The sequence below is a fragment of the Pollicipes pollicipes genome, unplaced genomic scaffold, assembly GCF_011947565.3.
Source record: "Pollicipes pollicipes isolate AB1234 unplaced genomic scaffold, Ppol_2.1 Scaffold_7231;HRSCAF=8579_pilon_pilon_pilon, whole genome shotgun sequence".
Taxonomy (NCBI): domain Eukaryota; kingdom Metazoa; phylum Arthropoda; class Thecostraca; order Pollicipedomorpha; family Pollicipedidae; genus Pollicipes; species Pollicipes pollicipes.
The window spans coordinates 33,793,857-33,811,736 of NW_023597034.1; the positions used below are offsets into that span (position 1 = coordinate 33,793,857).

The following is a 17,880-nucleotide window of genomic DNA, read 5'->3' on the forward strand; positions in this document are numbered from 1 at the left end:
GCCCTAACCATAACAAACAGGGCGTTGCCGAGCGGGGGAGCGCGCGGGGCGGTCGGCGGCGGCAGCGGCGGGCCGCTTGTCTCAGCGGGCGCTGCACACCGGGAAGCGGCCAGGCCTCCCCCGCCGACAAACAGCGGCGGTCCCGCCGCCGCCGCCGCCGCTCGGCGGCCGTCCGTCAGCGGCGGCGCCGCCCGGCCGGCCGGCACGGCCTGGGCGGACCGACGCATTCCTCCGGCGCGGTGGCGATAGTGTCGTCTCTGGTCTGGCCGGCCGTGGCGCCGTCTCGGGCTGACAGGCCGCCCAGCGCCGTGTCCGAGCGGCGAGACCACTGGTGACGCGGCCTCCAGGCTGAGGAGACCGAGACCGAGACCTCGGGACTGAGGAGACCGAGACTGAGACCTCGGGACTGAGGAGACCGAGACTGGGGCCTCGGAACTGAGGAGACCGAGACTGAGGCCTCGAAACTGAGGAGGCCGAGACTGAGACTAAGACTGAGACCTCCGGACTGAGGAGACCGAGACTGAGACTGAGACCTCGGGACTGATGAGACCGAGACTGAGACCTCGGGACTGAGGAGACCGAGACTGAGACCTCAGGACTGAGGAGACCGAGACTGAGACCTCGGGACTGAGGACACCGAGACTGGGGCGTTGGAACTGAGGAGACCGAGACTGAGGCCTCGAGACTGAGGACACCGAGACTGATACCTCGGGACTGAGGAAGCTGCCTCCGCGCAATAATTCACGCAACGCTGTCACCATAAGCCGGTACTGGTCGATGTCTTGCATGGCAGCCCAGGGCACTGCTTCAGTTTACCCAGGCTTGTTTCCGTGAGCGGAGACGCGTGACGTGACGCTGTCTGTCAAAACGCCTCACATCCAGCGACCCCAAGTCCCGCGCACCATCGGGAGGACTGTGTACGTCTCTCCAGACCGCCCGCCAGCGTGTCGCCTCATCTGTCATGCGTACAACAGCATACCTAATCCGTCATTAGCCCACGAGCGGTCGGCCCGCTCCGGTCAGCGCCAGGGCCTCCTTGACCCCGCGACCCGCGCCGTGCCGTCCCGGAGGCCGTCTCGGTCACCACCGAATGGCAACAATCACCGCCGGCACCGACCGACCCCCACCGCCTGGAAGACGGTGCGCGAAGGAGGGGTACCCGCCCGCCGGCTGCGCCCGACTGGAGCGGACCGACTGAACCTCCCTCGACCGCGTTTCTCGGTCGGCGGCAGCTGCGAAGAAAGGAAGCTTCGTACTGCCCGGCGACGGAGCGAGCCCAACGCGCCGCGCGCCGGCCGACACAGCGCAGCGCCGCCGCCGCAGCCATCGGCGACCGCGCGCCGCGCCGTCCAGCCGTGCCGCGCCGGAAGCGGGCGCATCCGGCGCCTCGGCGGCAGCAGACGGCACGCCGCCCGCGGCGCCGCCGCCGCTTTACGGCCCCGCCCGCAACGGGAGGCGACCTCGGCAGTGTGTTCACGGACACCGGCGAGGCTCACCCGAGGCCGCGCGCGCGCCTCGGCGTCGTGGCGGCCGTGGGAATGGCAGCGGCACCGGCCGCGGGTTATCACGGGCCGGCCGGCACGCAACGGCTCGCCGTGAGGTCACCGGAGGTCGAGAGGTGCCGGAGAAAGGCCGCCGGGGTCGACGACGTTTAGCATTAGACAGCAACGTCCGGCGCTCGCAACGATAATCTGCGGACGAGTCCGGTCGTAATAAGCGTACGGAGGGTGTAGGTGAAGCTGCAGGTTTCTGCACTGGCCAGCCAAGGCCAGCGGGAACGAGACGGCTTCGAGGGTATCAGGCCCTACCGCTCTCCCCGCCCTCAGGTGTACTCACTCGATGTGGTTGGTCCTCAGCGAGATCTCCAGGTCACGCAGCACTTGTGTCGATGTTGAATCTCCCATCAACTTCCGTTTCTGACGGCCAAAACCACACGGGTGAAAACGCAGCCCAGCACATGCACGCACACGTGTCACACGCGCGCGCTCGCGCGCGCACGCACTCAAGCTCCGCACTGTGCACACACTTACGACATTAAGGCACGCGTCTCGCACAAAGCAGAGTGGGCCGGGACAGCGCCGAGGCACGCGGAAGAGACCGGGGCCGAAGACGCGCAAGTCACTTGACCGAAGACACGGCGGATGGGCGCCACAAAAACCCTCTGGCAACAATAGCCGGCAGCTGGGGGCAAAAACCGCCGGAGCGGCCGCCGCCCTCCTCTCGCCAAAGATAACAACTGCGGGGGATCGCTGGGCGGCTCGGGTCAACCGCGCGGGCCGGAGGGAGAGGGGCGCTACCGTCGCCTGCCGGGGCCAGCCCCCCACGGACCTGACCCGAGGCTCCCGTTCAGCGGCGAACCGACTCGGACGAGCCGTGCGCCGGTAACAGGTGCCCCTCCCCTCCCTCACTTCCAGCCCCGCGCGCGGCGGGAGCCCGACCCCCCGCCCGCCGCCCGGGGCGCCCTGCAAGGGGCGGCGACCGCGCGGGCGACCGCCGCCGACCGACGCGCTTTCTCATGTAAATGGCGGGCGGCGGCGAGCGCTCCCCGGACCACATTCCGCCGGCGCCGTCCGCCGGTCACACGCGCTCGGGTCGCCTCGGAGGCCGGCGGCTGGCCGCCCCGCAGCCGACCCCGGGAGGTGCCGCTCACACGCAGGCAACGCCGGCCGGAACGCGGCGCATCCCGGGCTGGGCTGATGACGGGGATCGGGCCTGCGTGCGGCGCGATCGCCGGCTGGGACGCGGCGCGCAGGGTGATGATGATGATCGGGTGCGGCGACTCCGCTGTTACGACCGTGCGCGCGGACTGCGAGGAGTAGGCTTGAGGGTGACCACATCGACGGCACGCGGGCAGCGCGAGCACGCGAGGACTGGGAAGGGTACAGTGGCGAATGGCGGTCCCGAGTCCACGGAGCCCGTGCCGTGCATAGGTGTAGGGGTTCCCTGAATCTTCGGCGGATGAGGGTCCTCAGCGGCTCCGAGGGGTTTCCTAGGCTTTCCTAACCTTACGTCCGAGGAGCACATGACGCAATTTTCTGCTGTTGGTTACATCTGTGATAATTTGAATCTCCTTCCTTTAATGGGCCAGGAGATAGCCTAATTATCCAGAGTTTCTGTGGGCAGTATTTCGTGTTTAGGTGCCCGATTCAATATGCCCGTCAGAGTATACCAGTCCTAAAAGACTCATGTACTCCGATTTCCTATACGTTATGGCACATAAGGTAATTCCGTAACATGGTTTTGCCGGATATCATCGTCACGGTAAGACCGGGTCAAATGCGCAGCGTCACAAAACCTTTGATAAAAACAATTGTGACCTTTCATGACCTCGTTTGTCATATCCTACGTCTCATTAACCGACGCCCAGTGACGTTCTACAAACGCCCTCCAGCGGACAGCGGAAACACTTGGTTCAGGTAATAACGAGGTGGTGTGTACACACGCGGTGGGACTTATATAACGTGATTTAGCACGTCACAGGTCACGTTCAACGATGGACAACTATCTGTGTACGATTCGCCATGTCACGGGCTATGTAATGACACCTTTCACATCGGCGCAGTGCAACTGGTTCCACATGCAAGAAAGGGCCAAAATTTGCGGACTTTGTTCGCCGACCGACCGAGTTTGATTCACCAAACCTCACCCGTGCAGATGTTCCATGACACCTATCTGATGCAGTTTCACACGAGCCGCCAGATACCATTTCGTGACAAGCAGTTTTCGTTATAAGTTTCGGGAGATAGCAGGAAGCCTGTGCGGCCCACCTGTCTGGCGAAGATCGTATCGGATTGAATCGGATACGGATCAGCTGGACTTGGATATAGCGTGATCAACCTTAACTAGCTGCACTCTTTCGAAAGAAGTCACAGAACAATGCCTGTCTCGTGCCGATGCGTTTTTTCATAGCGTTGAACGAGGATCGGTTTTGCCGGTCACATTTCTGAGCATGAATTACTTCTGTTTTTTGCCGAACTTCCCGAAATGACGCATCAGCATGACACTAAACACACCGGACCGGCGGCGGCTCCGAGGTTCAGCGAGTCAGCAGTGATAAGCTATGACATCATCGCAATGACCGTATTTGGTATCATCCATGTTTCGATGCCGGCTGCTTAATTTTCAGTGTTGCTTGCGACAAAATAAAGCTAACACGGAAAAGAAGCAAAACAGAGGAGTGTTCTTTATTTTCACAACACAAGAAACGCAGAAATTCTTGACTTTTAAGGGGGACAAACTCTTGATATTCCGGCACGTTGAAGAGCGTTTAATAAGATAATGATCACAGTAATTGAATAGTCTTTAGAACATAAGGCGAAGCCGATCAAAGAGATCAGGCAAAGTAGATAATTTTTCGTGACACTGTTCCTAGACAAGCAGGAAGTTCTGCTTCCGAAAGGCACCATTGCAAGCACCGTAAATTCTGAGCAACGGAAGAATTGCCAACCTTGTGGCTTTCCTTGACAAGTAACGCATGGAATCAGCACATTCTAGTAATGGCTTTACTAGTTTACTGGGCTTTACCACGCCCAGGCCTCACATAGGCACCATGCTAACCTTAACGCTTTGCGGAATTGTGATAGCATAGATGCAATAACACATGAGAAAAAACGAAAAGGAGCAGTGGAGAGTGCCGCATTTTTTGACGTACTCACCGCACCAACCATTCTACGGTAGGTCTAGTCCCTTTAAAACACATGGGAAGTTTAAGGGCCCAACATTCACAGCAGGCCTGGTTTTTCGCAAGACTGTGCAGAGCCAGCCAACAGCTTAGTGCCAATTTAAATAGCCGAAGACCAGTTCTGGCGTAATCTGCTCTGACGGCAGCTGCACTCGGAGCCGTGCGCAGCTCTGAGCACCCTCCCTCGCGGGCCCGCTGCCCCCTCGCCGCGGCCCCAGTCCGCCCGCCCGCCCGCCCGCCGGCCGGCCGGCTATGACTCAGCGCCTCCAATTGGCTGGCGCGGATGACTCTGTGCCACCCGCCGCCCGCAGCACGTCGCCGTGCGCCCGGGACAAACACGGCGCGCCGCTCCCGTCACCGGCGGTCGGCAGCGGGCGACGCGTCCGTGCCGTCCCCACGGCCCCGTCGCGAGTCCGGTGAGGTCACCCCGCCGCCCCTCCCCGGGGAGCCGACGCGACACCTCCGGCACCGTGACGGTCGGGCCCACGTCCGGCGCGGCCGACCCACCCGGCGCCGCGGCCGGGGAACGTCGGCGGTCCGGCCGCAGCGCGCGCCCGCCGCAGCAGCCGGCCGCGGCCACGGCGGCGGGCGTGCGCCGCCAGGCTGGCAGCCGGCGGCCGTTTGTCACGCACACCGACACCGGCGGCGGCGGCGGCGGCGGCGGCGGCGGCAGGTGACGGGCTCCGCCCGGCGTCAACGACCGCCGGCTGCAGCCGAGCAAGGGTGCACGCCAGCGCCGAGGCGTCACCCGGCGGACCGGGACGGGAGGAGGAGGAGGAGGAGGGAGGACTCACATTAGAGGGGGGTATACGAGTGAACACTCAATGTCTTCGGTTTCGAGGACGGTAGTCTGCGCCCGCATCGACCGTGTAATCTGAGCACACGCTCCCACTACCAGCCAGCCAGCATTAGCCCGACTCTCCTCGTCATCCACCGCCACGCTCCACTCCCTTCAGGCCGAGCGTCACACATCCGGCCACCGCCCGCAGACCGCGTGACAGTTGCCCAGCCCACGTCCGACCGTCCCAGTCCGATCCAACTCGTCCCCGCCGGCTCTCTCCGCCCGTTGCCAGCCGCGGCGGCACGCGCGGCCGCGCGCGCCCCCCGCCGCCACTCACCCGGTGGCTGCGCGACGCCTTCGGGTCCAGGTAGGTACGCAGCTTGCATAGGTAGAAGGACGGCGGCTCGCGCGCCGACACCCGCTCCTGAAACGCACGGCAGGGGAGGCGTTAGCGGCGGCGGCCGGCGTGCTGCGTCGCTCGGGCGGCGCCGGCTGCCAGGGCTGCTGGCACGGGAGCGACACGCTCGCTCCCCTGGCCCGCTCGCTTCCCGCGCGTCGCCGCAGGACAACGCAGGCGTGAGAGCGTCAGTGTCAGCATATCAGCGAGGGTCTGGACTCCAGGGCCGGCTCACTCCAGGGCCTCGAGCGGACGAGCAAGCGCACCTTCACCAAGGAAGGAGGCACAAATGCGGCTACTGCCTGTCGCTGTCCTCCTTCACAGGTACCGCGCTCGCACCACACAGTCAGGGTCAAGACGGGGCCTCCTCCGACCGGCCCGGGTCAACGCCGCGCGGCACCGCAGACGCCGTGCACACAGACCAGTGCACAGTGCACAGTACACGGAGCAGAGCCGCCGGCCGGAAGCAGGCCTGCTGACAGGCGGGACCAGACGGCGGCACGTGGCTGCTCGGCGGGGGTGGGAGGAGTGCAGGCCGGCACCGGAGCCAGGCCGCCTTCTAACGGGGGCGGGGACGTCCGTGCGAGTACTACCGAGGGGAAACTCGTCTAGCTAACAAATTAGACTGAGGCCAGGAGTGCCAGGATAACTCCGAGAGCACGTTGACGGCACCTGAAAGCCACAGTTGCAGGTGCTGCGAAGGATTCAGGGAAATTGGTGATGGCAGCGGGAGCCCGCTCCACACACAGCGAGGGGAGAACAGCCCCAGAACAGTTGCAAGCCTGTGGTATCCACCATCCGGGAGATCTCAGGCACCCTGCAGCACAGGCAGCCCGTGTTCAACACCCCCCCCCCCCCCCCCCCACCCTTCATTACAGGAAGCCCATTCTTCCCCCAGCGGGACGCGAGCCGACCCGCCCCGGTGCGCGACGTGGCGTCGGCGGGCCGCGAGCGGCGCCGCCGGACGGGCCCCGGCCGGCTTCGGACGGCTCTCACGGGCAACAGCCGGACCGGAACCGGCCGGGGAGCCGGCACGGAGGCGCCGCGGGAACGGCGGCGCACCGTCGGCCGGCGGCAGCGACGGCGGCGGCGGCGAGCAGGCGGCCACGCGGAGGAGACATGCGCGTTGCACGATGCGGGCGGAGGGGTGGGGGACAGCACGAAACGTAGCGGGGAGGGGGAGGGAGCCACGCGGTGGAGCGCACTTGAAGGTGCCGACCATCGCTCTGGCCCTCGATCGGACAGCTACAGTCCATACAAGGTCTGCACAACTCGCCAGAGCATGACGATGACGCGTCATGGGTGCAGACCGCATGACCGGCGCATGGTGTCCGGGAGGCGGCACAGCTCTTCGAGAGGGCGACCAGCAAGGCATCACAAAGAGGAGCGTACCCGTGCGAGTCTATGCGTCGATGACAGAAAAGACGGTAGTGTCATCGTTGACAAGTTGTGGGTTCGGAGCCGGGGACAGACAGCTTATGTTTCCGCTTCCTACGAACACTCATAACAGCACCGTGCTATGTGTTCTGCTCATGACACGCTTGAGCTCTGTCGTAAAAAAAACAACAAACTAACTGACAGATGGATCACACCGGCGGTACAGGCGACACAGCACCACCGTTACAAGTCACAATCCCACTTGGAACCCCGGTCACACCCCAAGAACTGCACCCGAGAGCTGGTGCCGCTGACTGCTGCGGCGCGCACCATGACATCAGCCCGCCCCACGGCCCGGGGCTGACCGGGCTGCCTGGCCGACTCCTCTTTCACCGTGGGTCAGCAGCGGTGCACAGCAGGCCGGTCTCCGCCCGTCGGCTGCTGCGGCAGCGGGCCGCCCCAGCAGCCATGATGTCATGCCAGGAGCCGCGTCCAGCTGCTGGGTGCCACCACGAAGCCCCCTGCCCCCCCCCCCCCCCGCCCACCCGTTCCCCATGGAGTCTGACTTCCGGTTAATGGGCCGCCGGCTTCAGCGGCGCTACAGTCAGTGAGTCGACGGTCCCAGTGACGCTACGGTCGGCGGTCCCAGTGACGTCAGCGGCGCCGGTGGCGCAGCTAACGAGACCGCAGCCGTCGCGCCTCACCGGGCCAGGACCGGCGGAACGGTTCGGTCCGGAACGGCATGGCGGAACGGCTCGGAAGAACGCGCCGACAGGACGGCGGCGACGGCGCCAGGGGTGCCCGGCCCGGTCGGGCGGCGGGACGGTCAGGTGGGGAGGACGAGGACGGATCGGTCGGGCGGCGGTCCGGTCCGGTGGGAACGACGAGGACGGGCCGGTGGGGAGGACGAGGACGGGCGCCTCATGGGGAGGCCGATGGGGAGAATGACTGCTTTCGGGACGTACTGCTCCCGTTCCACAATGTACGACGATAGAGCGATGATGGTGGAGCTGATGGGGGACGGGGATGGTGAAATGGGGAGCTCTTGGTGAGCTATGCCACGGTTCATTCATCCCAATAGCACGGATGCTCAACTGTGGTGAAGAGCCCGCCATCCAGCCGTGGGGTAATTAATGCCCGAAATGCGGGAGTTATGTTCAAGTTGGGGGGAGAAGGAAAACCCCAAAATGCCAAAATGGCCCCCTAACATTACATGTAGGCCCTACAAGCTGGAGTGGGCCCTTTAATTCAAAAATGGACCCTATGAATGTCCGAATGGGCACCATGGAACCAGAAAGGGCCCTCTACATATCAAAATAGGCCCTCCACAGTCAAAACGGGCCCTCGTTAGGCCAGAGGGGGCTCTCCAGTCAATAATGGGCCCTCTGCAGATCAGAGTGGGCACTCCACAGCCAATAATGGCTTCTCTACAGGCCAGGATGGGAACTCTTCAGTCAACCATGAACCCTCGACGAGCATGACTGGGCTCCCGAACACGTCAGAATGAACCCCCCCCCCCCCCCCCATAGTCGGTAATAGGCCTGTCACGGGTCAGGGTCACTGGGCCCTCTACAGGCCAGAATCGTCAGACTAAAGTTGGCCCTTTACAGTCAATAGTGGCTCCACTACAGGCCAGAATGATTGGAATTGTAACCAATCTGGGCCCTCCACGGGCCTCAATGAGCCCCTCCAGAGGCCAGAATGGGCCCGAGGGCCCCTCAGTATTGGATGTTGAGGGCCTCTCGACAGTCAATAACGGACCCTCTACAGCTCGTAACGGCCCTATACAGGTCATGAGCCTTGTGCAGGCCAGAAAGAGGTCAGGCTAGGTCTAAAGGCCGGAATCGGTCCCCGAAATGCCAGAATGGGTTATCTACAGGCCAGAATGGGTCCTCCAGTCAAAAATGGGTAGTCTTTAGCTCAGAATGAACCATCTACATGCCAGAATGGGCCCTCCAGTCAAAAATGAGCAGTCTTCAGCTCAGAATGGGTCCCCACAGTCAAAAATGGGCATTCTAAAGGTCACAATGGGCCCTCTGCAGGCTCGGAAGTGTCCTCTTCTGGCAAGAATGGATCCGAAATTGGTCGAAATGACCTCTGAAAGGCTTACATAATCCCTTGCGGTTCAGAACTGGCCCTTAACATACCAGAACGGACCGTCCACAAGCTCTCCAAGTTGGGGGAGGGCGCAAGCTGTCCCCATTGCCCCCCCCCCCCCTGGTTTCCGCGTCCTTGAGAAATGCAGAGACCACGGAGGCTGTAAATCAGAAGACTGAAAGATGTCAAAAAAATAAATACTGACCAAGTAAAGTTGCAGGGCTTATCCATACGGTCCAAAGGTCTCGGTGTCTGGGCGAAATGTGATGGTTTGTCACAGTGGCGACTCGCATGGTCCGCGCAAACTTCAGGCTTAGCTCGCTGGGACTGTAGCACTCACAGTGTTTGCACTAGTGTGATAAGTTGCACGCGCTTGACGCCTGCTTATTGCTGTTGAGTGGTCACGCACATGTCCATCGCGAAAGGTCATCAGCACGACGAATGACTGAGATAAAGATGAAAGGTGTCCGTTCGGTCCGCCAAGCGACGCTTATCAATGTCAAATTGACTAATCTAAGCAATTACCCTCACGAATGCATCAGTGCTCGGCCGCCTCCCACACCAATAAACAGCACGAGAGAAGCGCGCACCCGCTTCGGGCTCATGCCAAGCCCAGCCGGCCAGACCAGCGTCGCAAGCCACTCCTCGCCTTAAGCCGACCCCTCCGTGTCCACAACCTCTCCCTCCCCCCCCCCTCCCCACCACCTCACCATGCCGCGGCGGGAGCTCCCTGTGCCGGCCCGCGCGGCTCCTCGACACACACCAGACGCACCACACGGCACCGCACCACTCGTCGCCGGCGGCGCTGCGCTGCGGGGCGGCGCGGCCTGCGTCGTCCCGCTCGTCGCCATACAGGTGCGCGGCGCCGCCGCAGGTGTGACGGCCGGCCACGTCTGACTCACGGCAGACGGCGCCCGGCCGGCCGGCGCCCGGCGCGACGGACGCGTCCCGGCAAGGCGTGCTGGGTGACAGCGTCCACGGCGGTGGGCGCAGGCAACACGCTCGCGTTCGGGGCGGCGCGGCGGGGCGCCGGCGGCAGTGTCTCGACCACAGGAGTGTCGAGCAGTCGCGCGTCCCACGCAAGCGCCTGTGCGTCGGCGTAACGCTTTTGCGGCGCAGTTCTGGGCGCGCACGTGCAAAGGTGTGTGAGTGTGAAAAGCACATTCCGTCGAACGATTCACCGGGCTGTTGTAACACGTGCCCGACAGAGAGGAGCAGAGTGAGGAGGGGGGGGGGGGGGGAGTACACGGGGCAGCGAGGCGCCCACGTCAGGACGGCCACCCACCTAATCAACAGAGGGGCGGCGTGGGGGGAATGGGGGTGGGGGGGGGGGGGTACAAGAGACAGCAAATCCACTTCATGACGGCCACCCACCTGATCGCAGATCATCTCCCACTTGCGCTCGTTGTCGTACTGGCGCAACACCTTGGCCTTGTCGGGCGGCAGGTCCATGGAGGCCTGCGATGGAGAGGTGACGGGTCAGCTGTTGACGCGCGGGGCGGCGCCCGGCACCCGCGGCGTCCCGGTCAGAGGCGGGCGGTGGGGGAGGACGGAAGAACAGATCTAAATCCGACAACACCCAAAATCCCATCCAGCTGTACTGAATACGATGCGTCAAAAAGCTAATGGGTACCGGTTACTGAAAAGCGGACATTGGGACTGGATGACTTTCTATTGGGAAAACTGCCTCATGACTTTGTGACACCGAACAAGGCGTTCACTCCTGGGTACAAAGACGGATGAGGCCCGTAATCGTCAGCGTATCGTACACATCGGCTACCACACGTGTCAATCGTCTCCAATCGTCTTGGCCACACAGTGTTAAGAGAGCTGAGGAGTAGGTAATCATTAATCACCGCTCTAATTATGACTCACCCATGACAGCCAACGCGTTACGCACTCAAAATTTATCAACGAAGGGCGTGCTTAGTACATACCAGACATATCGCATGACAACACAAGGACAGGGCTTGTTAGCCTCTCTCCCGGAAAAGAACCATAACACCTTAGAGAGAAAACTACGGCCTCGATGAATTGAAGCTACAACAACGCCGACTCCAGTGCCTCCTGACGGCATGCATAAATTCCCCCCTTCCGGCCCCCGTAATGCGGAGGATCAGCTGTTTGCGATGTTCGCACACCTTCAGCGGCGGCTGGCTGAGCCTCGACTCCCCCCCCCCCCCCCCCCCCCTGACTCTGTCCACATTCGCACGCCCCGCCCTCACCCGCAGCCATAGGGGAGGGGGAGGGCGGGGGAGACCAGAGCTCGGACACAGCAGCGCACAGCAGAAGGCCGCCAGCATTCCGGCCGGCCGGCCGACAACCCGGCGGCGGCTAGCCGCCCGGCACGAGACCGGCGCTACCCTGCGCCACCGACGACTCCGACCGGGCCTCCGGACATCGACGCTAATTGGGCCGCGTCGCGTCCCGCGCTCCTGTCGTGTCCAGCCACGGATCACGTGTTCATCGGGCGTGCTCTGGGCCGACCGCAGCGGGTCAAGGTTCGATGAGCGACACGGCGCCAGGCCGAACGGCGACCGAGGTCATTTGGACCACACAGAGATGTGCGTACGCTCGTCAGTTTTCCGGCGCGCGACGTCGGACGTGGGATCAAGATGGGTCAAAGTGGGATATCAAACGGGCCATACGCCCTCCAGCCGGACTCTGCAAAGTGCCTCGCTCAGCGCGGCTTGCCCAGCAGTGCCTCGCACAGCGCCTCTTGCCCAGCAGAGTACCTCGCACAGCGCCGCTTGCCCAGCATAGTGCCTCGCACAGCGCCGCTTGCCCAGCACAGTGCCTCGCACAGCGCCGCTTGCCCGGCGCGCACAGCACGCCTTTATTGGCGCCGGGCTGTCGGCCGGCACCGGCGCACCGGCTGCCCGGGTGACGCAGCGTGACCGGCCCACCACTGCAGCAGCGTCCCTCCGAAGTAAAAACATCCTGCTCGGGCTCAGGCAACAACATTCGCCTCCCGCGAGGCCCGACGGCTCCGAAGGCGCAGGCGCTGGGGCCCACGCGTCCCGGCCGCGCGCGGCACACAGGTCCGCACCGTTCGGCGCTGAGGGCTCGGTCGGCAGCAGGGGGATGGTTCGGAGCGAGCGAGACGGTACAGCAGCGCAGGGGCCAGCGGCGAGCGCTCCTGGACGACCAGACATCTGCTCGTCCACCAGTGCACACGCAGTGCACTTGGACGCCGGTCCGAAATATACAGGTGACATTGACAACAGCAACGGATCGGTGCCAATGGTGAGAGCGTAAGAGACGGGAAGGGCGCAGCAGACAAAGACGACACTATCGATTTACTTCTCCCCTCGGTCCCGCTACCGGCGAACAGAGCGCTCCGATACGTCAGCCGCCGAGCGGGGCGTGTTTTTGCTCTGCAACAAGTCCTGTTCGGCCGGTAGGCCGGCGCACGTGCACGGCACGGCGGGCTCTGCCCCGCGCGGAGGACCACTCTTTCCGACGGCAGCGGGAGGATGGTGGATGCGCTGCGGATGCGGGGCGTGGCGGGGCGGGGCACCTCGCCGCCGCTCTCGACGCTGCGCGTGTCCCTCCGCCAGGCCAGCGGACGCGCCGCGACCGTCGACACCCATCGACGCCTCGTCGCACCGTCGGCAGCACGCCACAGCGTCGCACACCGTGGAGCGGGGCGACGAGCGACTGTCGCCGGCGGTCTGCCGGACGCGGCAGCTGACGGCTGACGCAGCGCCGGCCAGCCGGTGGCGTCCGGTCGGAGGACAGCCGGGCCGCCGCCGCCGCTGCGAGACCGCCTACAGCTGGTGACGTCAGCGGCAGCGACCGACGCCAGCACCGCTGCGCGGCACGCAAAAAACGGCACGGTAACAGACCGGCGACTGTCAACGGAGATGGGCCGGGCGCTATCACCGGGAAGGATGCGCACTGCCGAGCGGGTGCACCCTGCCACGCACGAACGACGGGGAGTATGAGAGTCTGGGGAGTCTGAGAGCGTCTGTGCTTGAATTTTTTTCAGCGCGCCGCGCATCTTCTACAGCCGCATGCATCAAGTGTCCTATCAGCTTACGAACAACCAGCAGCTCCTTAGCTCAAGCGGGTTCTGGGTGTGGGCGGACCAAGGGTTCCGCGCGCACCCCAGCGCACAGGCCGGTGCGACAGCGGTCCGCCGCAGAGCGGTGGCAGGCGCGGCCGGTCGACGCCTGTTTACACGAGCGACGTGCACAGCTGGGGGCGGCCGGCGTCTCACGCTGCGCCGACTCCGGCGGCCAGGCCGGCAGCTCCACTGCAGAGGTCTCAATCCCGGGCAGAGACGGCCGAGGGCATGGCGACGGGCTCCGGCGGGAGTGGAGCAGGGTCGCGGGCATCGACGCCGTGCGTGCGGACAACGCCGGCAACGTACAACACAGCCGGGGCAGACGCCAAGGCTCAGCGGCGGCGCCGTCGCCCACAGGCGGACGCCACCGGCCAGTCCAGTGTCCGCAGACACAAGAGCCGTCCGCTGCCCTCGGAGCCCAGAGCGCGCCCCGCGGAGCGCAGTCCGTACCCCGCGGAGTGCGATCTACCGCGGCGTGGCCCCGCGGGTGAGGCTCGGAGAGGCCGCACCCGGAGGCGGCAGACGGCGGCGGGCGGACCGGACAGGCTGCCGGACCGGAACCAAGGGAGGGTACCGGACGGAAGCCGGTGCTATCGCCTCTTCCGACGGTGACGGAGGTCGCCACGTGCCGCCACCGGAGGGCCACCGTCGTCCGAGCCTCGGGGTCGGTAGGCGGCCATGGTTTGGCTAGGCAACGTGCTCCTCTGCACGGAGCAGGAGCCCATGGCCTAGCGCGGTCTCGTAGCGGGGCTACGGTGACTTTAACATCCCACAGGCGGTTGCAATTAGTCACCTAAGCCGACGATCACGGAGCTTTGCCGCTCGGGCAGTTTTGTTTTTGGTAAAGTCGGTGCTCGCTTATTTTTGTTTGCCTCCAGCTGCAGCAAACCTTCCCAGCACGAGACGTTATCGCCAGCCGAGGCAGCACTACTTAACTGCGCCTGGATGGTCGGATGACAAGGAATGCATTGTGCAACGAGCGCCACCCAGCCGCGAATCCGTCGCACGCGGCAGGAAAACAGCGGATTAGGCGAGCGATCCCGCTCCCTAAAAAGCCGACAGCGGTGACGTCCTCTGGACCGGAGGCCGTCACACAAGACAGCGCCACATTCAGCTAACCTGGCCTACTCCCCGCTCCCACCGACAGGGTCGTCCAACTCCACAGAGGACTGGCTCCGTGAGTGGCGGGACAGCTTCGGTTAGTGCTACGCTGCTTATAATCAGATCAGCGATGACGCGAGGACAACAGGCTGATCTTCTCCAAGCATCCGATGCACCGAGTTTGGGACGCGAGGGCCGCAAGAACTGCGACAGCTGAATGGGGGCGCGCGCTCCCCAACGCTCCACAGCTACAGAGAACTCCACTTGGCATTTACACGCTGTTTGCACGGGCAGTACCGGGCCAAGGTCCCTGGTTTTGCGAAACAACACAAAGATGACGGGCGCCCACGACGCGACGGCGGCTCGTGTTTGTTTTTCTTCCGATCACGACAAAAATAGTCAGCGAGCCAGCCGAAGCTCGGGCGAGTTAACAAAGCCCGGTCGGCACGGGGCGGCGCCTGGCCGGCCGGGTCGACCCAGGCCACGGCGCGTGGGACGGGCGAACACGACCTCGCGCCGTCGACGAAGGCCGCGGTGCTGACCGCAGGGCTCGGCCGGCAGCGAGCAGCGACGCGTGGGCAGGCGGCCGCGCAGCGTCATCACAACAGCGCCGCACGATGCGGTGCCGTGCTCGTCCGGCGAGCGGCGGACGAAGCACCGCCGCATTCCGCCGCGCCCGCGGCCGTGCAGGACGCCGGCTGACCGGGCAGCGACTGGCGACGGAGGTCCACCCTGACCACACGGCGAAGAAGGCCTGGACTCCGACCTGACTGATGGCGGAGGAGGCCCGGACTCCGCCCTGACCACACGGCGAGGGAGGCCGGGACTCCGACCTGACTGATGGCGGAGGAGGCCCGGACTCCGCCCTGACCACACGGCGAGGGAGGCCGGGACTCCGACCTGACTGATGGCGGAGGAGGCCCGGACTCCGCCCTGACCACACGGCGAGGGAGGCCGGGACTCCGACCTGACTGATGGCGGAGGAGGCCCGGACTCCGCCCTGACCAGGTGGCGAGGGAGGCCGGGACTCCGACCTGTTCGGATGGCGAGGGAGGCCCGGACTCCGGCCTGCGTGCTGTACCAGAGCCCGGACGGCGGCGGAGCGGCGTCAGTTTGTTTATCGTACGACGGACGGCGGCCGCCTGGCGCCGGGTGGCACGTGATAGATGGCTCACTGTGCGTGAGCAGGGCTGGGATCCTGTGCAATGTGCACCTCGAGTCAGTGCTGGTTAATGGTGCCGAAACAGTGCTCTGTTCTTTGCAGTCTTGTCTGTTATGGCAGAGAGCATATCAGACAACCCAACAATGCTCAGAGTCTATCAACCCAGAAGCAGTCACAAGCACTTCTGACATCAGGGATAGTACCTGACATGCATTTTCTAATAGTAGTCATTCAAGGGATGATGGCTTAGCTGGCATCAAATAATGAATCACAATCAAGCCACCAATAAAGAAGCTGCCATGCAATCCATCACATCTGGAATGAGGGATATCAATATCTAGGTACCAGCTTCTGCTCATTTGGGTACTGAACTTGGACATATGCATGAAAGGTGTGACAGCTTTGCACAAACCAATAATGAAATGTTCCACCTGTCATGGCAATAAAAATGGCAGCTGATAAGCACAAAATATGTGGTTAACATCTGAAAGGCACTTACGCATAAACATATACAGGAAAGTAAAACGTTGTTTAAGTTACAATACAGCTTGAATAAAAAACCAGATGCAACTGGTACTCACCAGAACCTTGTTGAACTTCTCCTCCAATGCATCTTGATCAGGCATTGGAAGTTTCATTGTCAATGATGTTGCTACAGTTCCTGGAACTATGCTGGATGAGTAGTTGTTCACTCTCCTCTCCATGGTCTGTCTGTAGTCATCTTTCTCCACAGCACTTTCTGAATTACCCATCTTGGCCAAGATGTGTCTTCTTCAGAAATATCACTAAATATTCCAGTCACGGATGATACCTACTGCCAGGTAGAGGTTAAAACCGGCCTGCGAGCTGAGCTGGCTATCCCATGTTATGCACTTGTCATCAATTAAAAGGGTGATAAGTTTAAACTTCTAATGTGTGTTTCATGAGTCACCGCTCAAACAGATCAAAGTGAATTTACTGCCGTGTTTAGACCGTGGACCATCTTCAGCCCCAACATCACAGTATGTACTCAATACTGTTCACGCGTCAGCGACTAACAACACTCTTCCACGTCCTTTGAGCAACCAAAGGCCTCCAGATCTGCATGTATAGCTCCTAAACACCACGGCCAGCGATCGCTCCACGCTGTCGCGCCCCAATCGAATTCACGGGCTCCCGCCACCGCACCAAGACACTCACTGAGCCTGCGCACAAGCTCGCCAACTTTGACGCTATCTCTTAGGCATATTTGGCGCTATTCGTCACCTGACTCGCCTGCAATGCCTCACCAACGTTTTCGTCATTTGATGACGTAGTACAATTTATTTCTAAAGTTTTGAAGCTATTACAGTAAAAATAGTTATAAGTAGTATTTTTATATTATTTAAAAAACACATTTTAAATGTTTTAATGATAAAATAACTTGCAAAAATATAGATTTTACCTCATTCATAATAGTAATTCAGAGGGCATTGCCGCAAAACAGCTTGTTTACACATAAGCGGTTGTCCATTATGTTGAACTAAACTACTGCTGTAAAGGATTCTATGTGCATTCAATAATAGCTTTTTTGTTCCAAATGAACAATTTTCAGGTATTGTCTGATCGATTTGACCATTCCCAGAATTGTACCATTCAAATCAAGCCAAAATACTTCTATGTTGTGTTCCGAAAACCTTTTGACCGGCACTCCCTTGGCCACTTTGCAACATTCCGACTTCATTACGACTTATGTTTACCGTTGGTTTGCGCCATTTCTTTCGGTTTTGAAATTGTGGGAGCTCATCTTGAGTACCGGATGCTTAGTTCAACAGTATTTTGCAAAATTTGAGCTGCCTCTTGAGTTCCATTACGTACGAAAATCATGTTCCGTATCGTAGTGTTTCGGGGGCGTAGTTTCACAAAATGATTTGGTTGCAAACGTGTGGAACCTACCAGAAAAGCCATAAGAAATGACCCAACATACCCTCAAAACACGCCAACAAATGGGTTTCTTCCCGGTTTTGGCCCTAAAGGTTGGGGGTTCTAAAACCCCTTTCACCCCCAGCTGAATAGGAAACTGCACCCCTGGTAGTGGCCGTTGAGCAATTACAAACACCGCTCAACACTTCCAGATCAAGGAGGCAGACGGTGAGATGTGCACATTGATGTGCTGGGATCTGGAAGCCAATCAAAAAACATTTTATGTAGTGTGTAGAAAACCAAATGACACTCTTCATATACACATGGCGTCTTT

General features: G+C 61.6%; 1 pseudogene; it reads right to left on the reverse strand.

Annotated features, from left to right (window-relative positions):
• Window positions 1-16,820, reverse strand: part of LOC119110037 (formin-like protein) — a 35,237-nt pseudogene extending 18,417 nt beyond the window's left edge.
• Between the last annotated feature and the right edge of the window lie 1,060 nt (window positions 16,821-17,880).